The 22,660-nt window shown below is 38.8% G+C and overlaps 1 pseudogene; it reads right to left on the bottom strand.

Moving 5' to 3' along the window:
- Positions 1-21,496: 21,496 nt before the first annotated feature.
- Positions 21,497-21,593, bottom strand: LOC120870664 (annotated as a pseudogene).
- Positions 21,594-22,660: the final 1,067 nt, after the last annotated feature.

Raw genomic sequence — 22,660 nt, 5'->3', positions numbered from 1 at the left:
TTGCTTCAAAAAGTCTTTCAAATATAGGCATAGGAAACCGTTCCCCAAATTGATCAGTGTGATTAACCAGAGCATCTTTCACTGTTTCATATCCAGAGTACCACCACCTTCCTTGGCCCCATTTGGATGCTGTAAATGGAGCCATATTTCTGGGAGAGCTTAGATGTTTAAGAAAAAGAAAATCAACTAAAGCATTGTGCTATAGTAACAAGTGAACTGGTTCTCAATATTCGGTAATTTAACTTCAACAAACTAACCAGTTTTATGACCTTACTAAATGAGACTACTGTACTAGTTTATAAAGATACTCCTGTGGTTACTTATACCTGCTTAAGCCTTATTTACAGTATTATCAATCTTCTATGGACCATCCTTATACTCCATTTTGTTTGAGCTTTCATAGTAATAGTGCCCTAATATTGTGAAATTGATGTATAGCTTCTCCCTAATATATATAAATTGGTAGTGTAAATTATTTTTTAAATTATATTATTTTTAAAATTTATTTGGCTGCACAAGGTCTTAGATGTGACACAGGAGATCTTTGATATTCATTTTGGCGTGAGGAATCTTTCCTTGTAGCATTCAAACTCTTCACTGGGGCATGTAGGATCTAGTTCCCTGACCTGAGATCTAACCTGGACCCCCTGCTTTAGGAGCATGAAGACTTAGGCACTGGACCACCAGGAAAGTCCTGCTCCCTAATATATTTTGTTGGATCTCAGAAAATGCACATCCAAGGTTCTAGAGAGGTAAGACATTTCCTGACTACCACGCTGACCTGACTACCTGACAACCATACTCATGCCCTGTCTTCTGTGGGATGCTATGACCACAGTTCAGTTCAGTTCAGTTCAGTTTCTCAGTCATGTCTGACTCTTGCGACCCCATGAATCGCAGCACGCCAGGCCTTCCTGTCCATCACCACCTCCCGGAGTTCACTCAGACTCACGTCCATCGAGTCCGTGATGCCATCCAGCCATCTCATCCTCTGTTGTCCCCTTCTCCTCCTGCCCCCAATCCCTCCCAGCATCAGAGTCTTTTCCAATGAGTCAACTCTTCTCATGAGGTGGCCAAAGTACTGGAGTTTCAGCTTCAGCATCATTCCTTCCAAAGAAATCCCAGGGCTGATCTCCTTCAGAATGGACTGGTTGGATCTCCTTGCAGTCCAAGGGACCCTCAAGAGTCTTCTCCAACACCACAGTTCAAACGCATCAATTCTTTGGCGCTCAGCCTTCCTCACAGTCCAACTCTCACATCCATACATGACCACAGGAAAAACCATAGTCTTGACTAGACGGACCTTAGTTGGCAAAGTAATGTCTCTGCTTTTGAATATACTATCTAGGTTGGTCATAACTCTTCTTCCGAGGAGTAAGCGTCTTTTAATTTCATGGCTGCAATCACCATCTGCAGTGATTTTGGAGCCCCCCAAAATAAAGTCTGCCACTGTTTCCACTGTTTCCCCATCTATTTCCCATGAAGTGATGGGACCAGATGCCATGATCTTCGACCACAGAAAACCAAATTAGTCCTTCGTTTTCCACATAACACTTCTTACTCAAAAAATTCCATTTTCTTTGATAATGAAAAATAGTAAGAACCAACATTTGTTCCCTCTTTAACTTTATTCCCAGCATCATTGTTTACTTCTATGCATATTACCAACCTGAGAAGTAGATCTTATCATCATCTTTGCTGTATAGGCAAGGTATTGTGGCCAAGAAGTCACACAGCTAGTAAGGGACAAAGCTCAGCAAACAATATATGTTTGTACTTGCTGGGACAGAACCTGTGGTCCTAACTGGACTAAAGTTCAAGTAGGAAATGAGATGGGGACTGCTAATGTTCTTTAAGATACTTGATTTTAGAAAACAACTTTAGGATTGCAACAGGAATTGCAGGAGGGCGCTACAATTTAGGAAGATAATGTAAATTAAGATCAATCTTATAAGGAAGTGAAAATTAAAATAAAGATGAAAATTTGAGACTGTGAGGACAGAGTCCTTCAGGTAAGGACCACTGTGTGTTAAGAGGATAAGAGGATATGGGGAGCCCAGCCTGGTGCTCTAATGACCTAGATGGGTGGAATGCAGGGAGAGGAGGGAGGCTCAAAAGGGAGGGACTATATACATAATGATGACTGATGAGCAGAGTTGTATGGCAGAAACCAACTCAGCATTGTAAAACAATTATCCAGCAGTTAAAAGAAAACGAAAAAAGAGGATATGGCATGTTTCCAGCAAAGAACAAAACTTAGATAAATTTTAAGGATGAAGAATGGTAGACAGCATAGGGAGATGTGGGGAGAAGACATTTCATAGGTGAAATGAGCACAAAGCAATAGTACAGCAGTGGGAGTGAGAAAAAAAATGGAAGACTAAGTAGTACAGAAATTAGGCTGGTTAATATGTAAGCAAAGACAGGGATATTGAGGAAGCAAGTAAATGTCATTGGGGTATATGTGATTAGATGAAGAACTTTATTGAAAGAAATTGTTCTGAGGAATTAACCTTTGTGTTATGTGACCTTTGAATGTAAGAGAAAAAGCCATAAAGTAGTTTTAGAAGATTAAAAAATTCAAGTCTTCATTCTTTAGTTAGTAAATAAACTCAATTATTTTGAGTTCAGGTCAGTTCAGTTCAGTCACTCAGTCGTGTCTGACTTTGCAACCCCATGGACTGCTGCACACCAGGCCTCCCTGTCCATCACCAACTCCTGGAGTTTACTCAGACTCATGTCCTTTGAATCGGTGATGCCATCCAAATACCCTATCCTCTGTCATCCCCTTCTCCTCTCACCTTCAATCTTTCTCAGCATCAGGATCTTTTCAAATGAGACAGTTCTTTGCATCAGATGGCTAAAGTATTGGAGTTTCAACTTCAGCGTCAATCCTTCCAATGAACATTCAGGACTGATTTCCTTTAGGATGGACTGGTTGGATCTCCTTGTAGTCCAAGGGACTCTCCAGAGTCTTCTCCAACACCACAGTGCAAAAGCATCAATTCTTCGGCACTCAGCTTTCTTCACAGTCCAACTCTCACATCCATACATAACTACTGGAAAAACCATAGCCTTGACTAGACAGACCTTTGTTGGCAAAGTAATGTCTCTGCTTTAGAATATGCTATCTAGGTTGGTCATAGCTTTCCTTCCAAGGAGTAAGCGTCTTTTAATTTCATGGCTGCAATCACCAATTGCAGTGATTTTGGAGCCCCAAAAAATAAAGTCTGACACTGTTTCCACTGTTTCCCCATCTATTTCCTATGGAGTGATGGGACCAGATGCCATGATCTTAGTTTTCTGGATGTTGAGTTTTAAGCCAACTTTTTCACTCTCCTCTTTCACTTTCATCAAGCTGTTTTGAGTTCAGTTCAGTTCAGTTGCTCAGTCATGTCCGACTCTTTGCGACCCCATGAATTGCAGCATTCCAGACCTCCCTGTCCATCACCAACTCCCGGAGTTCACTCAGACTCACATCCATCAAGTTGGTGATGCTATCTAGCCATCTCATCTTCTGTCGTCCCCTTCTCCTCCTGCCTCCAATCCCTCCCAGCATCAGAGTCTTTTCCAATGAGTCAACTCTTCGCATGAGGTGGCCAAAGTACTAGAGTTTCAGCTTCAGCATCATTCCCTCCAAAGAAATCCCAGGGCTGATCTCCTTAAGGATGGACTGGTTGGATCTCCTTGTAGTCCAAGGGACTCTCCAGAGTCTTCTCCAACACCATAGTTCAAAAGCATCAATTCTTTGGTGCTCTGCTTTCTTCACAGTCCAACTCTCACATCCATACATGACCACAGGAAAAACCATAGCCTTGACTAGACGGACCTTTGTTGGCAAAGTAATGTCTCTGCTTTTCAATATGCTATCTAGGTTGGTCATAAGTTTTCTTCCAAGGAGTAAGTGTCTTTTAATTTCATGGCTGCAGTAAATTGAGATAAAAATAACTCCTTATTTTCCTCCTAGAGTGGTTGTACAAAGAGAGTGGAATCCTTGCAGTCATTTGTAAAATAAAAACTACAACACAAACTGGTATTATTATTAAGTTGCCCACTGAGGTAAAGTACTGTTCTTCTCTTCAATATATATCATGTGAGGATTTTCAAGCTAGGAAGTCATAGAATATAGCAGAACTCAATTTTGATTATCTGCCATTTAGGACTTAAAAGTTGAAATTGACAGACAAATGCCAACTATAAATTTCCTCCCTCCTTCTTTCCTTCCTTCCATCTTACCCCACAGTCAAGAACTATAAAATCTGTGAAGTGAAAATTGGAGAAAATTGTCCAAGCATTTGATCTAATCCTGTAATTTTAAAGATGAGGAAACAGAGGCCAACTTCTTACATAAATTCGCACAGCTAATTAATGCAAGCTCAAAACTAAATCCCAAGTCTCAGTTTCTGGGGCCTTGCAAGCTCTTGGTTGTATCTTTTGTGCATACTGTTTTGAGTAGTTAACTGAAATTCTCTATGATCACAGATCAGTTCCTTCATAGTAGGGTGTATATGAAATACGTAGATTGAAATAGTTGAGATAAAAATCCTGTGTCATAAATATTTTAGGATAAAAATGTCACCTTAAGTAATAGAAATGTATTGACTAATATTTTTACATATACAAATTTAAAAGAAACTAAAAACTAAAGCAGCTCTGTTAATTTTGAATCTTATCTAATTACCTCATTATACATTATATGAAGCAGTTTTAAATACATACAAGCTAGTAAACCCACAAAGGTAAAATGATTGAGGAAATTATAAACATGAAATGAAAAATTATTTTTTTCTTTACCTCCAGCATGGTTTGATATGTCCTCTTCAGATTAAAGATGTGTAGATTTCCAATAATTGATAAAGGTCAGAAAGGGACTACAGAGGATGAGATGGCTGGATGGCATCACTGACTCGATGGACGTGAGTCTGAGTGAACTCCGGGAGTTGGTGATGGACAGGGAGGCCTGGCATGCTGTGATTTATGGGGTCACAAAGAGTTGGACACGACTGAGCAACTGAACTGAACTGAACTGAACTGAACTGGGTCCTGGAGGAGGATGTTGTTTGGAAGCTTCGGTCATGACGATTTTAATATTTAAGATAAAAATAAGAATCAGGCTGAGAATTTGGAAGCATGAAAGGATTCAAATCCACTCATCATCTTTAAGTAAAAGTATTATTTTTAAAAATGGAAATTTTTGTGATTGCAACTAGACAGAATCAGCAGTAGTTTTCAGTGCAAGTCACAAATATAAGGTTGCTGTAAAAAAAAAAAAAATTTTTTTTTAAGTGTTTCTGTGTCCCGGAAGAGGTCATTTTGAATCCATACTATGACTTTAACCCTTGTTTTTCTCGTTCATTATTATAATCATACATAGGAGAATCTTTGACTCAAACTAAAGTGTCTTTTTTTAAGCTCACAGGGAGACAATGGGACTCTGCCCACCTGTGAATGACAGTAAGGAAAAGAAACTAACACATCCTGCTGCCTGTGGCTTGCCAGATATTTGCAAGAATTAAATGGTTTTTTTTACTTTGTTTCCTCACCTCTCTTCATCCTGATCCATAAAAGAACCTGACATCCAGGTCCTGACAAAATGGTTATTTTGAGACTTTAGTCTGCCATCTTCTTGGTCAACTGGCTATCTGAATAAAATCATATTCCTTTCTCAACACCTTGTCTCTCAGATTCATTGGCTTATCATGCGCCAAGCAGAGTGAGCTTGACTCTGTAACAAATTTGGCTTAGCCAGCCAGGAGCCTTGCTGTTTGTGGGTAACAGGCTCCAGACCAAGGAGCTAAGCAGTTGGTGGGACCAGTTTTGTGCTATGGATCTTTCCTTCAAGATTCCCTGAAGTGACACTGGCTTTCCAGTACTTGGCAGTTGAGACAAGGAACCAAAAATCTATGAGTCAACAAACTCGATTTTGTTCATAGGGTAAGCCTACCCAATTCAATAGCTGGTTCAGATGGTTTGTGCCTTTGTGTGTCCTTTTGTGTTGTGAGTTGGCAGACTTGATTTTGTAGGGTAAATTGCTCTGGTGGCACACTGGGAACATATTTCCCCCACAATTTGGGCTTTTCCTTTATGGGACAAGCCAGTTTGTTAGACAAGCCTCCTTGTTGGAGGGGGAGGAGTTGCTGAACTCTACCTGAATGGGAACCAGTTCTCTGGGGAACTAGTTCTTGTGGGGTGAGGTACCTAGTTGGAATGAGTTCATTTGTTTTGTAGGGTGAATTTATTTACCTGAGTTGGGAGCCAGTTCATTGATGCATTGATGCAATGTGTTTGTGCCATTTTTATTGAAATTTGCCTATGTCTTTTGTGTTTTGGTGTTATCAAACTTATAAAAATGGGAAATATTTAATCTATCCTGAAGGAAAGCTTTTTGAGGCCCATATTAATTATGTTAAGATCAGAAGAGCAATGGCCCTTGAATGACTCACAGTTTTACAATCTTGCTTTTAGAAACCCTTTGCAAAGGAGAGGAACACTCTGATAAAGAATAGGCCTTGGGGGCTCCCTTGAACTTTAGACATCCAGTTATAATTTCCTCTATAGGAGCCCTGGATAACTGACCATGGAGAACTTTAGCTCCAGTTTGGGGATCTCTCCCAAGGAAGGAAAACTGCAACCTTTTGGAGAAACATCACAGGCTTAGGTGGGATTTAGAGTTCTGTTTGAGACATTTTTGCCATTTGGTTTTTGGATTTCTGGGCATCTCTTAGCCATTTACTTCTTTTTCTTGTGACTTCCTGCTAGCGTGGTTCTGTTTGGTTTGTTTACTTTTTGGTGACAGACAGACCTCTTGTACTTACTGCTCCATCTAAAATGAGAAGTACTTTCTGTAAGGTTTCTACTGGCTACTACCTTACTAGCAGGAGGCCTTCTCCCCTAGGCTAGAGAAGGAGGGGTGAAGCTTTCCAACAGGGGTGGATGGGTGTGTCAGTCCTTAGGTTTCATCGGGTTGGCCACCCAATTCTTTGGGGGAGAAAGGAGGAAAACAAAGTCATCCTAGAAAGAACTTGCTTATATATTTGAGATACAAAAGTCCTATCTGGTCTATCTCTGTTACCTTTTGGAATGCAAATTTTACAATGGGAAAAATAAAAATTGTCTTATCCAAAGCAAATAGACATCATTAATGCTTTTTCTACAAATATTTAGCTGTCTAGTCGAGAGAGCTTGATTTGTTCCATTTGTGAGAAACCCAATTTTTAATCCAACCTCTTTTGTAAACTGATGGGTTTTATATTGCTATACCTGATTCAGGACTGAAATCTTGAAAGAACTGAGGCCTCACTGTTTGTGTATCTGTACATGTCTTTGTCTTTTGATACCATTGCCGAAGTTGATCTGTAAAGGAGCTCTATTTAATTGGCTTAAACAAAATTTAGTGCTTATAAATTAAACAATTCTAAACACAAGAGAAATTAAGCTAAATAAATTTCAGGTTCATGTGAAATGGGAAATATTCAATATTAAATTAGTACCTGGTATTAATATTTAAGTTAACTGATCTGATAGGCATGTCTTGAGTTATCAACTTTAAATATAATATTAAGTGCAATACTTTCATTGTGCCTAGGTTTTGTTGTTGTTCAGTCACTCAGTCATGTCTGACTGTTTGTGACCCCATGGACTGCAGCACACCAGGCTTCCCTGTCCTTTACCATCTCCCGGAGCTTGCTCAAACTCATGTCCATTGTCTCAGTGATGCCATCCAACCGTCTCATTCTCTGTTGTCCTCTTCTCCTCCTGTCTTCAATCTTTCCCAGCATTAGGGTATTTTTCAATGAGTCAACTCTTAGAACATCAGGTGGCCAAAGTATTGGAGCTTCAGCTTCAGCATCAGTCCTTCCAATTAATATTAAGTGTTGATCTCCCTTAGGATTGACTGGTTTGATCTCCTTGCAGTCCAAGGGACTCTCAAGAGTTTTCTCCAGCACCACAGTTCAAAAACATCAATTCTTTGATGCTCAGCCTTCTTTATGGTCCAACTCTCATGTTCATGCCTTAGGTTTAATATGCCTAGGTTTAATATAAGCTAAATAAGCAAATTTGTCAGTAAGGAAAGTAACTCAATGTAAAGAAACATTTGAGAAAAGGAAGTACGAATGAGATTAGAGGAGTTATTGAGTAAACCTTTGTTTACTATGAAATATATGTTTTAGGACCTCTCCAGATATTCTACAATTTAAAAGTTAAAACAAATTAAGTAATGAAAGGTTTATGGAAAATGGACCCCCAAATGGGTTTGGTATATGATCAGTCAGGATTGACTAAGTTTAAAACAAGTTTAACTGAGTAAATGAAGCTTTAAGCTGGTACAAAACATAAATTTGGCTTTTTTCTCTGGTAAAACACAAGTTTTCCGAAGCTGCTAAACTGACTTTGATAACAGATCTTAAGTTTATTTACTTTTAAGTAATCTGTATTTACCTTTGAAATCTCTTGTCACTTTGGAGACGTTTCACAGGATTCTATGGTCCTGTTGTATTTTAAAATGTTTTTTGGTGTTCCTTTGACAAAGCTTCCCAAATCAAATTATAATAAAGTTCCTTTGACTTCTAACTAACTTTGGGGTGTTTTAGAAGTCTCCTGAGTCACCCCAAAGGGAGATACTAAACTAATTATGTTCACATGGTATATGAAACTGTAAGGGAGGTGTTGTCAAATGAGTAACCAATTTTAAGTTATATTATGTGATAAATGGTACAGATAATCTAAAGATTATATGGAGTCCTTAATAATCTGATATTAAGATTATTAATATTAGAGAATTCTACTCCTGGTAGAATATCATCCCTCATAATTCTAGTTACTTTCTGAACGTGTTGTATGTCACAGCAGTAACAGGATTGCTTTGTCAATTGAATTGTAATCATTGCCTATTTTAAGTCTTTTGCAGACAGTTACCGTTTCACTCTAATATTGCAAAAATGTCTCCTCCTCAAGATCTATAAAAAGGACTTTGGGATAAACGCAAGTTTCTGACTTTCAGACCACCTGCAGAACTGAGTAAGAAATTGAAGAATTCTAATGAGAAATCTGATGACTTCATAAAGCTGTTAACAAAAAAAATATGTAATTTTTATAGTTTCTGTTTAAAAGGATTGCTGGTTTAAACCTGTATTTTCCAAGTGTAATGAAAACCTTCTTAAATTAATTATGACAATATAACTTGGTAAATTGTACCTTTTGTAAGCAAAATTAAAATATTTATCTTTTTCTCTCTACCTGGTTGATCTTGCCGGTAATATATGCTTATCTCAAAGATTAAGCCATGCATGTCTAAAACGCACAACCATTACAGTGAAACTGCAAATAGCTCATTCAAGCAGTTATGCCTCCTTTGGACTCTCAATTATTGTGACTAGATGGCAACCATTATATTAATCATAGTTTATGTTTATTCTTTGTCTTCAAATCACGCTTTGTGTCTCCTTGCTGCACTATGTCCTTGTCAGTGTTATTGGCTGAATTGCTTATATTCTGTCTAATTCATAAGATTGTTATCTCTTGCAGTAACCAATGTGTAAATCAGCCTCCAACAAAATTTCTGTGGCTAAACGTTTTGAGGAAATAATTGTAATAGTGTGATTCTGATATGGGAAGAAGCAACAAGGGAAAATGTCTCCTGGATTATATTAATAGTTAGACAGAATCCAGAGAATTTTAATTATTGATAAGGATTGGTCCAAAATTTAACACCTGGAGTGACATATCAAGAATGTTTGCCTGGTCTGGGATGAACTTCCCAGTACCATGAGGAAAAAAGTTGGTCATGAAATGTTTCCTAAACATTTTGGTCAAACATATTGGTCAAATCCATAACCAAGAGGGGAGCCCTGAGAAACGAATCAGCAATTACAGCCCTTTAACATGAGCCAGTGAGCCCCAAAGAAGGGGAATCAGACTGTAGTTGTTGCAGGAAGGGGGACCCCTTCCAGGGTCCGAAACTGGGCTCTTGTCTAACACTCGCAAATGAATTGTCTGAGGAGACACATGTGCTGACAAAGCAAGAGTTTTATTGGGAAAGGGCACCCAGAGGAGAACAGTAGGGTAGGGGAACCCAGGAGAACAGTTCTGCTGTTTGGGTTTTATGGTGATGGGATTAGTTTCTGGGTTGTCTTTAGCCAATCATCCTGACTCAGAGTCCTTCCTGGTGGTGCATGCCTTGTTTGGCCAAGATGGATGCCAGAGAGAAGGATTCTGGGAGGTGGTCGGACTTTGGTGTCTCCTTTTGACCTTTCCCGAACTCTTCCTATTGGTGGAGACTTATTAGTTCCATGTTCCTTACCAGGACCTCCTGTCGTAAAACAACTTATGCAAATGGTTACTATGGTGCCTGGCCAGGGTAGAAGGTTTCAATCAGTGTGCTTCCCCTAACATAGTCACTCCTAATAGTGAATACTGAGGAAACGCTGAAAATACAGGATTATAGGTCTCAGACAGCTGAGGTACATACCAAAGAAGTCATTTTAATGAGCCCTGACTCCCATAAGCATCTTCCCATAAGTAGAAAACCATTAAATTTCTTAATTTAATATGCTGCATCTTGGGTTTGAAGTTAAATATTTCTAAGTCTACAGGTGTAAAGTAGACACTTTTCAAAGAGGAACAAAAAGAAGACAAATCTCAACATTTGAAATACTGGCACCTATGGCAGACATTCCCAGAAAGATCCACTTGACAAGCAGAATGGTCATCACCCCCTTTCCCCACAAGATTATGGGATGGATGTTGACAGTGGGGAATGGTAACCAGGAAGGGGTAAAGTTGATTCCCTGCTGTGACTTTAACTCTTGTTTTGCCTTTTGTTATTACAACCATACACAATGGTCTGCCTCATATATATGGTCATGTATACATATGGTTATGTATATAACCATACATAACCCTGCCCCCTCTGCCTCAGCCTGAAACTAAAGTGCCTTTGTTTAGCCCACAGGAAGACAATGTGACCCTGCCCATCTCTGAATGTCTATAAGGAAAAGATACTAACACATCCCCCTGCCTGACACTTGTCATTCTAGGAGATAATGGCAAGAATTAAATTGTCTTTTTACTTTGTTTTCTCCCCTCCCCCCCCCCTTCTCTGATCCACAAAACAAACCCTGATATCCAGATCCTGACAAGATAGTCGTTTTGAAGTGTTTGCCATCTTCTCTGTCAGCTTGCTCTCTGAATAGTCATATTCCTTGCCTTAACACCTTGCCTTTTGGATTCATTGGCTTGTCATGTGGTGAGCAGAGTGAGTTTGGACTTGGTAACAGTGCTAATAATATTTGAGCTATACTATAGTCATCTGTCTAGTTTTATAATTACCCTGAATTAAGCCCTAAAGCCTGGGGGGATTTTCTTTTCATACAAAACAGGGATTCTTGGGAGAAGGAAATAGCAATCCACTCCAGTATTCTTGCCCAGAACATCCCATGGACAGAGGAGCCTGGCAGGCTACTGTCCATGGGGTTGAAAAGAGTTGGACACTAAGTTGGACAACTAAGTTAAGTTCAGTCACTCAGGCGTCTGATTCTTTGGGACCCCATGGACTGCAGCACGCCAGGCTTCCCTGTCCATCACCAACTCCTGGAGCTTGCTCAAACTCATGTCCATTGAGTTGGTGATGCCATCCAATCATCTCATCCTCTGTCGTCTCCTTCTTCTCCTGCCTTCAGTCGTGCCTACCATCAGGGTCTTTTCCAATGAGTCAGTTCTTCCCATCAGGTGGCCAAAGTATTGGAACTTCAGCTTCAGCATCAGTCCTTCCAATGAATATTCAGGACCTACTTCCTTTAGGATTGACTGGTTTGATCTCCTTGCAGTCCAAGGGGCTCGCAAGAGTTTTCTTCAACACCACAGTTCAAAAGCATCAATTCTTCAGTGCTCAGCTTTCTTTACAGTCCACCTCTCACATCCATACATGACTACTGGAAACATAGCTTTGACTAGACAGAACTTTGTTGGCAAAATAATGTCATTGCTTTTTAATATGCTGTCTAGATTGGTCATAGTTTTTCTTCCAAGGAGCAAGCATCTTTTAATTTCATGGCTGCAGTCACCATCTGTGGTGATTTTGGAGTGAGAGAAAATAAACTATCTCACTATTTCTGGCACGCGAGTGTATGTTTTTCGGTTCTTTGTCTCATCACAACAAAGAGTTAGAGTGACGAACATTAAAGCTCCCTCAGCGTGTCACAGCTCTCAGGTCTTGGATAGACCGTGTTATAGCTCTCAGGTCTTGAATGGACCATGTTATAGCTCTTAGACAAATCAGTGTTACAGCTCTATTTAATTTAGAAGATAGCAGGAAAATCCATCTTTGAGGTGTGGGGCCATGTCAGTCCAAAGACATGAGGAGAAGAGTGCCCCAGCGCACGGGAGAGAGAGAGAGAGAGCTAGCTTTGGCTCCTCTGTTTATATGTTTCTCTCTCCCTGGGCCTGTCCTATGTAAATTGGGCCAGTCAGGAGTGTTGTTTGTTTTACCTGAGGTCCTCACTCCGGTCCTCAGACCTTCTTTTGTTTTATTTTTGCGGGTTTTTCCCTTCCTTGTCTTTTAACCACCGCCATTTTGGACTCCTTTTTCCTATTTTACCTACCTAACATTTCCCTTGTTTGCCCATCTATTTGCCATGAAATCATGGGACTGGATGCCATGAAATCATGGGACTGGATGCCATGATTTTTCTTTTTTGAATCTTGAGCTTTAAGCCAGCTTTTTCACTCTCCTCTTTCACTTTCATTAAGAGAATCTTTAGTTCTTCTTTGCTTTCTGCCATAACGGTGGTGTCATCTGCATAGCTGAGGTTATTGATATTTCTCCCGGCCATCTTGATTCCAGCTTGTGCTTCATCCAGCCTGGCATTTCACATGATGTACTCTGCATAGAAGTTAAATAAGCAGAGTGACAATATACGGCTTTGACGTACTCCTTTCCCAATTTGGAACCAGTCCGTTGTTCCATGTCCAGTTCTAACAGTTGCTTCTTGACCTGCATACAGATTTCTTTGGAGGAGGTCAGGAGGTCTGATATTCCCGTCATTTCAAGAATTTTCCACAGTTTATTGTGATCCACACAGTCAAAGGCTTTGGCATAGTCAACAAAGCTGAAGTAGATGTTTTTCTGGTATTCTCTTGCTTTTTTGATGATCCAACGGATGTTGGCAATTTGAGCTCTGGTTCCTCTGCCTTTTCTAAATCCAGCTTGAACATCTGGAAGTTCACGGTTCATGTAATGTTGAAGTCTGGCTTGGAGAATTTTGAGCATTTCTTTGCTAGCATGTGAGATGAGTGCAATTGTGTGGTAGTTTGAGTGTTCTTTGGTATTGCCTTTCTTTGGGACTGAATGAAAACTGACCTTTTCCAGTCCTGTGGCCACTGCTGAGTTTTCCAAATTTGCTGGCATATTGAGTGCAGCACTTTAACAGCACCATCTTTTAGGATTTGAAATAGTTCAACTGGAATTCCATCATCTACACTTGTTTTGTTGATAGTGATGCTTCCTAAGGCCCACTTGACTTCACGTTCCAAGATGTCTGGCTTTGGGTGAGTGACGACTAAGTATGCATACAAAACAGGGATTAGTCTTAAATTTTCAGAGAAATACAGCTTGTTTAATCCTCAATGTGAATTCTACACTTTATAATACAACTACTGGTATTGCTTAGTAACATATACCATGATTTGTTTCTGGTTGGTCAGATAACAATGTCACATCAAGAATTTCAAGATTGATGGCTCAGTGGTAAAGTACCACCTGCCAGTGCAAGAGACATGGGTTCGATCCCTGGGTTGGGAAGATACCCTGGAGCAGGAAATGGCAACCCAGTCCAGTATTTGCCTGAACAATCTCATGGACAGTGGAGCCTGATGGGTTATATAGTACACAGGGTTGCAAAGAGTCAGGCACAACTAAGCAACTGAGTATGCAGTGAGGAGCTCATAACTTTTCACTCTCCCAAAAGTGTTTCGTGAAAAGAACACTGATTATTAACTTAATGAGTACTGCATGCAAATCTTAACACCTACCTTGAACAAGTAACTCAACCTCTTAGAGCCTTGAAGTGAAAGTGTTAGTTGCTTGGTCATGTCCAACTCTTTGTGACCCATGGACTGTATCCCTCCAGGCTCCGCTGTCCATGGAATTCTTCAGGCAAGAATACTGGAATGGGTAGCCTTTCCTTTCTTCAGGGGATCTTCCCAACCCAGGGATTTAACCCAGGTCTCCCACGTTGCAGGCAGATTCTTTACTGTCTGAGCCATGAATGGAGCTTCTTTGTTTTAAACTGAGGAAGATTAGTAATAATACACACATGATTGAATAGTTGTGACCAGTTAAGAAGTAACAGATACACAACTCCTGACATAACTTAAAGTTTTAAATCTGGCATTTCTCATTTCCCCCTTCTTTTGTTCTCTGACAAGCATTCTCACTTGTTTATGTCTATATTCTTCTTTTGTAAGAGTTGAGTTTTTCATTTTGCTGTCACCTTTGCCAACTTTTTATGCTACTGACTTTTAACCATGCATCTGGGATATAGCTCATTCTAATTGCCTTGATCAAGAAAGAAATATCCTTCCTTTTTGTGTTAAAATGACTATATTCTTCATAGTAGACTGGATTGACCAATCTTTTAAATATTGCTTAAAAAATTTTTTTTTAATTGAAGGATAATTGCTTTACAGAATTTTGTGGTTTTCTGTCATACATCAACAAGAATCAGTCACAGGTACACCCATGTTGCCTCCCTCTAAATATTTCCTTCTTGATATTAGTATTTCCTTAAAATTTTACTAGTTACCTTTATATATTATATTTACTTTTAAGTTTATTGTTCTTTTTCTCCAAGGAATTAAAAATTCTTGAAAGTGAGGACTCTTCCACATACCATTTCCTCCATCCCCTAACCTCTACTATGTCTAGAACAGTTCCTGGTAACTTACTGAATTTAAATTGGTCAGTAAATGTAGGAGTAAATGAATGATTGAAGTCTTCTGAATATTTTGTTTCTAGAGTCATTTCCAGTAACATAGAATTTGGGGAAACTGAGTGACTATATGTATCAAATTCTGTCATTGTATAGGTAATGCAATGAAGACCCAGAAAGTCAGTTTGGTAAGGTTATGTACTTCTTCCTAATAGAGTTACAACTAGGATTTAGGTCTACTCCTGTTTCAGTGATTTATACCATACAACTTCATGTGATGATACTAAAATGTTTTGTACACAACTGCTTAACTCCTTTGCTTAACATGACTTTGGCTTGCTAGAACACAATCCTAGACAATTCTGTCTGGTGGGCATTACAAAAACCTTGAGGCAAGTCTTAAACATGTGAGCAGTCTAAAAGAGACAGCTGCAAGCACAGAACAAAGGGCAATATTTCTTGGCATAAAAAGTGACAGTTGGTTTCAGAGCCATCTTTTGCATGATCTCCACACTCAACAGTGTTCCCATCTGCTAAGCTCTTTCTCTAAAACAGGATAGAAGGACAGACAAAAAAAGAGTTCTGATCAGACCAAATGGGAGTTGATTCTTTCAAATTGTTGTATAATGACAGGTAATGTACTATGTAACAGCTCCTAATGATGCTATTTTTACCCAATGATTACAAATGAGAAAACTGAGACTCTAAGAAGTTAACCCATTTGCCCAAGGTTGCATTGTTGGTATGTGAGAGAATTCAAGTTTCTCTGACTCCAGAGCTATTAATCTCTCCAGAATATTGCTGCTTCACAATGCTGATTCACATATCTGGCTCTGATTAATATAGCACCTGGAAATGATGATAAGCTGTGTGAGTGTGTGCTAGGTCGCTTCAGTTTTGTCTGACTCTTTGCAACCCTATGGACTGTAGCCTGCCAGGCTCCTCTGTCCAAGGGATTCTGCAGGCAAGAATACTGGAGTGAGTTGCCATGCCCTGCTCCAGGGATCTTCCTGACCCAGGGGTCAAACTCATGTCTCCTGCATCTCCTGCATTGCAGGCAGATTGTTTACCACTGAGCCACCGAGGAAGCCCCGATGATAAGTTGACCTGCAATCAAGTGTTTTTTTATAGGCTCTGCTTCTCAGTGTGTAAAGAAAATTGCTGGAAATATTCAACCTTATGTCCTGAGATTTGAATGAGAAAGCTAGGGATTTTCTGTCTGTGTCTATAAACTATTCAGAGAGGGGTAATTTTATTTTTTAATTATAATTGAGAATTTACCTATAATTCTTTGCAGTTGTATCCATTTTTGCTTCCTGTATTTTAAAGTTTTGTTATGAGGGGCAAGCATATTTAGAATGGTTATGTCCTCTTGATTGTTTTATTATTATGAAATTACCTTTTTAAATAGCTGGCTGTATTTTTTTTTTTCTTGAATCTACTTTGTCCAATATTAATACAACTCTCCCAGCTTTCTTATGACCAGTGTTAGTATGGAATATCTTTTTCTCATTCTTTTACTTTTAAGCCCATTCTTGTCCTTGTATTTAAAGTGTGTTTCTTAAAGACAGCATATATTTGGGTTTTGCATTGTTTATTTAATCTGGCATCTCAGTCTTTTGAGTCCTTAGATCATTTATATTTGATGTGAACTATTTTTTATCTTACATGTTGCTCTTTTTTCCCCATTTTTCTCCATTCTTCTGGATTATCTCTTTTAAAAATATAAATTGATTTTATCACCTATGTTATCTTATTAACTATAATCTTATGCCTGCTGATAAAAAATTATGGTATATGTATTGCAATGGAATATTGTTGAGGCATAAAAAAGAAAGACATCTTGTAATTTGTGACAACATAGATAGAATTCAAGGGTATCATGCTAAGTGATAACAGTCAGAGAAAGATAAATAACACATAATCTCTCCTTGTGTGGAATCTAATGTATATATATATTTTAAAACTATGCTTATAGATATAGAGAACAGACTGATGGTTGCCAGAAGCAGGGAGTAGGGAGTAGGAGAAATACGTGAACTATTTTGGGGGTATATTTCATTGTTAGTATTTTTGGTTTAGATCAGTTGAAAAGAAAAAAAGATACAAGAGTCCATCACCAGAAGTACTGCACTACAAGAAATGTTAAAGAAAATCTTTCAAGCAAAAAGAAAGCTATATAAGATGGAAATAAAATACATAGAGGAATGAAGAGCAATGGAAATGGTGACTGTTCGGGTAAATATATAAAAATTTTCTTACTATTTAAGTGCCTTAAAAGATAATTAAATTTTTAAACAGAAATAATGACCATGTACTCTGAGGTTTCTAATGTGTAAAGTAAAATGTATAAGAGCAGTAACATAAATACCAGGAAAGAAGGAATGGACATACACTGTTGTAAGTTATAGTTTTTATACTATAAAGAGTGGTGTAATGTCACTAGACAATATAGATTGATAAACTAAAGGCTCATGCTGGGGATGGGGGTGGGCTAAAGTTCAGGGCTCTGGAAGGAGAGAAACTTAACCAGTCTTTCTAACAAGTATTTTGTCCTGATTGATCAGTGAAACCAGTTGTTCAGGAAATAATTTAGGCAGAACATAGAAATTTGTGCCTGGCCTTGTTATAGGTAAACAAGGGACTTTGTGAGTCTTATCTAAATATATGTGAAAGGCTTTTTTTTTTCCTTCTGTAAACTGTTTTGTTTTCTGGAACACAAAATGATAAGATTCCTTTAAAATTCCCTATTTCCAGCATCACAGGGTTTAGGTAAAATTCAACATGGTCAAATCTCTGTTATCTAATGTCTGGCATATTATTGAAAAACTTGCTTAAAACTCAAAAAAGAATTAGAGAATAAAGACCCATGCACATGCATTTATTCACCAACCTTTTGTTGTAAGGTCAAGGGCTTGCCTTTGTCTGCTGATTGAAATTTCCTATCTTCTTCCGGGCATAAATTACACAAAAAGTACATTGTCTAAGATGTTCAAGTGCTTTAAGTAACATAAAGTAGCTAGACAAGAGCTCTGAATGAAGAATCTTTCTAGATTTTTGTGCTGTTTACTTTCCAGTCTTTATTGTCTTTATTTTATGTGTTGCTCTTGTCTGATACAAGTGCAGTTTGTTTCTTTTTGTTATTGTTGTTGTTTTAGTAACTTGTCTTTACAGTCTTTCTAATATATCCAACCTAGAAATCACCACTATCACTTATTGCATTTCTAAAACAAGTGAACATTGAATCAGATGTTTTTGAAAGGTGCTATATAGGCAACTTATTAAAAACACATCATTCAAGCAAGCGTTAAGTAAACTGATACCATATAATTGCTTGAGGTCAGTTATTTGCTCTGAGCTTCTGGGAGGTAAGCCCTACAGCTTGAAATGTCCTGCTTGATAAGGGTGTGTTTGTTTACCTGGAAACCTTGGGCCACCTGGACAGTCTCTGGTAATAATGTGGTTTATGATGTGGTCTTGGGCTGTGTGGTGACAGCTCAGTCTCTGGAGGGTGAAGACCACGTGGGTGGTCAGTCATGTGTATGTGACCAAGCCTGAATAAAAACTCTGGAACTCAAGGCTGGGTGATCTTGTTGCCAGTACTTCATGCATGTTGCCACTAGTCATTGCTACTAGTAAGGCCAGTGCACTTGACTCCACTGGGAACAGACCACTGGAAGACTGTCTGGAACTTTCCTAGACGGTGTCTTATGTGCTGCTTCTTTCACCTGATTTTAATCTGTATCCTTTTGCTGTAATAAACGGGAGCCACAGGAATAATGGTTTTTCTGAATTGTGTAACTCCTTCTAACAAATTATTGAAACTGAGTGTGGTCCTGGGGACTCCCAAACTTTTCACTTTCTAATAAATTCAAAATAGAAATTTACCATAGAAATTACTGGCCACATTAAATGTATTTATAAAACATGAACAAGTTTTGAATTGAGTGTTTTGGAGAGACTCCTTATTGACAAGTTGCTAAAATTGCATTGTTCAATTATTAAGTAAACTGGTAACACTTATTTGTTGGAATAATATGATTACAGTAATAGAACAGACAGTTTGCTTAATTCCATCAGTTGAGTAAAATGGATGTCAGTAAATAGAACTTCTACCGTATGTTAGTTAAGAAAATGATGGGAAGACCTCTGACCTTTTTATTTTTAGCCTGTAATTTTCCAAAGTATCAAGGTCATAAAAATCAAAGGCAGAATGAGGAACTGTTAGACAGAGATTAGAAAGTGAAGTCGCTCAGTCGTGTCCAACTATTTGTGATCCCATGGACTGTAGTCTACCAGGCTTCTCGGTCCATGGGATTTTCCAGGCAAGAGTACTGGAGTGGGTTGCCATTTCCTTCTCCAGGGGATCTTCCTGACCCAGGGATCAGACCCAGGGATCAAACCAATGTCTCCTGCATTTCAGGCAGACGCTTTACCCTCTGAGTTACCAGAGAAGAGATTAGAGAGAAATGATAACTAAAGGCAAAAATGTGATTCAGAACTGGATCCTTCTGCTGTATAGGGCATCCCTGGGACATTTGGTGAAACTTGAATGGTGTTTCAGTACTTGACAGTTTCTAAAGACTGTGTTTCTCAAATTCATGAATCCCTAGCCACTCCCCCAACCCTCTTCCCAATATGACTGTATTTGGAGATAGAATTTTTAGGAGATAAGGTTAAAGTGGATAAGGGTGGGGTCTTTATCTGACAAGATTGGTTGTTTTATACAAGACAAAGAGTTTTCTGTTTCTTTCTGTGTGTTCATACACTTTAAAAAAGCCATGTGAACACACAAAAGCAGGTATCTACAAGCAAAGAAGGTTCTCACCGGAAACCAAATTGACCAACACCTTGATCTTGGACTTCCAGCTTCCAGAGCAGTGAGAAAATAACTTTCTGTTGTTTAAGCTTCCCAATCTCTGGTATTTTGTCATGGCAGCCTGAACTAACAATGGTCATAATTTAACCATTTTAACTTTTAGGTTTTGATGGTTTTATTCTGGTTGAGAGATTATTTGTTAATAAGAAACACATTCTAAAGTATTCATGGTTTATGCAACCTAGAAACATAAAAGCTTCAGGAAAAAAACAGCTCTTTGTACTCTACTTATAACTTTTTTCTGAAAGCTTGAGGTTATTTTAAAATAAAAACTTGTGGGAAGTCTAGTTATTTCAAAAAGATATTGAGAAAAATTGCCAAAAATTCTGAAGGAGATGGGGATACCCACCTGACCTGCATCTTGAGAAATCTTTATGCAGATCAGGAAGCAACAGTTAGAACTGGACATGGAACACAGACTGGTTCCAAATAGGAAAAGGAGTATGTCAAGGCTGTATACTGTCATCCTGCTTATTTAACTTCTATGCAGAGTACATCATGAGAAACGCTGGGCTGGAGGAAACACAAGCTGGATTCAAGATGGCCGGGAGAAATATCACTAACCTCAGATATGCAGATGACACCACCCTTATGGCAGAAAGTGAAGAAGAACTAAAGAGCCTCTTGATGAAAGTGAAAGAGGAGAGTGAAAAAGTTGGCTTAAAGCTCAACATCCAGAAAACGAAGATCATGGCATCTGTTCCCATCACTTCATGGCAAATAGATGGGGAAACAGTGAAAACAGTGGCTGACTTTATTCTTTTGGGCTCCAAAATGACTGTGGATGGTGATTGTAGCCATGAAATTAAAAGACGCTTACTCCTTGGAAAGAAAGTTATGACCAACCTAGACAGCATATTCAAAAGCAGAGACATTACTTTGCCGACTAAGGTCCGTCTAGTCAAGGCTATGGTTTTTCCAGTGGTCATGTATGGATGTGAGAGTTGGACTGTGAAGAAAGCTGAGTGCCGAAGAATCGATGCTTTTGAACTGTGGTGTTGGAGAAGACTCTTGAGAGTCCCTTGGACTGCAAGGATATCCAACCAATCCATCCTGAAGGAGATCAGTCCTGGGTGTTCACTAGAAGGACTGAAGTTGAAGCTGAAGCTCCAGTACTTTGGCCACCTGATGCGAAGAGCTGACTTATTTGAAAAGACCCTGATGCTGGGAAAGATTGAGGGTAGGAGGAGAAGGGAACAACAGAGGATGAGATGGTTGGATGGCATCATTGACTCAATGGACATGGCTTTTGGTTGAACTCTGGGAGTTGGTGATTGATAGTTAGGCCTGGCGTGCTGCGGTTCATGGGGTCGCAAAGAGTTGGACATGACTGAGCGACTGAACTGAACTGAACTGATTGAGCAAAATATCCATTTTTTGAAAATATTTGGCCATCCTTTAATAGATTTCATCTCAGGAGGATAACAATAAAATATACGGAAAGGTGACATTTGAATTTATGCTGATTTAAAAAACCTTCAAAAAATCAAGGAACAACTTTACTGAAGTATAGCTGATGCAGAGTATTATGTAAGTCTATAAGTTGATGTAGAATATTATATAATCATGATTCATAATTGTTAAAGGTTATACTCCACTTATAGTTATTATAAAATATTGGCCACATTCTTTGTGTTGTACAATATATCCTTTTAGTTTATTTTATACATAATCATTTGTATCTTTTTAAAAAAGTATTGAATACTTCATGAAGTGCATTTCATTCTCGTGCAGGGGCCATGCTAATCTTCTCTGTATCATTTCAATTTTACTATATGTACCGCCACTTTATTTATTTATGGCCACACCATAGGGCATGTGAGATCTTAGTTCCCAATCAGGGCGTGAACCCTTTCCCCTGCATTGGAAGTACAGAGTCTTAACCACTGAATTTCCAGGGAAGTCCCTCAAATAGCCACTTTAGAATAAATGTTTATGGGTTTTTTGTTTTTTTTTGAAACTTATTGACTTGCATATCCAAATGAACTCTCTGGAAACCCTCTGAATGTTGCCTTATGATCAGCAGGAGCAAGGAGGTCTTGGGACATCCTGAGATGAAGATGATTCTTTGTGATGATCAGCAGGAGAGGGGACAGTGCACTTTTATAAGTAAGCACACTTCAAAAAGCCCATTTGAAAGAGAAATTGAAGTAGGTTTGAAAAAAAGTCACCTATTTGTCTGTAAAATATTTTAAATACAGCTTTTCCAGAGGGATAATATATTAAATAATTCACTGTTATTGTAGCTTTTCAGTTCTGAAGTCCTATTAATTATGAAAAGGCCTCCTTGATGCTTAAGCACATCCTGGCAAGAGTTCAGGACTCCTGAAACAGAAGAAAAATCTTCAGAGTTAACAGAGAGAAAAAAATTTTCATGTTATTTCTCTAGAAATAATTTTATATGACTATGTTGGTTACCTTTATCAAACTCAGTTTTTAAAAACTTATGCTATAACATGAGACATTAACTTGATTTTTTAAAAAATAGTGACTATATAATAAGTAAACCACAGCTGTTAAGATGGTGGAGTAGAAGAACGTGCGCTCAACTTCCGCAAGAATACCAAAATCGCAACTAGCTGGTGAACGGCCATCAGCAGGAGAACATTGGATCCCACCAAGAAAAGATACCCCACGTCCAAGGGCAAAGGAGAAGCCCGAACAAGACGGTAGGATGGGAGAAATTGCATTTAGAATTAAACCTCATACCTGCCAGAGATGCTGGAGGGTGCAAACAAAGCCCTTGTGTGCATCAGAATCCAGGGAAAGGAACAGTGACCTCCACAAGAGACTGAGCTAGACCTGCCTTTGAGTGTTTGAGGGTCTCCTATGGAGGCAGGGGTCAGCAGTGGCC

Source organism: Oryx dammah, unplaced genomic scaffold (genome assembly GCF_014754425.2).
Source record: "Oryx dammah isolate SB20612 unplaced genomic scaffold, SCBI_Odam_1.1 HiC_scaffold_11, whole genome shotgun sequence".
Classification (NCBI taxonomy): domain Eukaryota; kingdom Metazoa; phylum Chordata; class Mammalia; order Artiodactyla; family Bovidae; genus Oryx; species Oryx dammah.
This window is presented reverse-complemented; position numbering and strand designations above follow the sequence as displayed.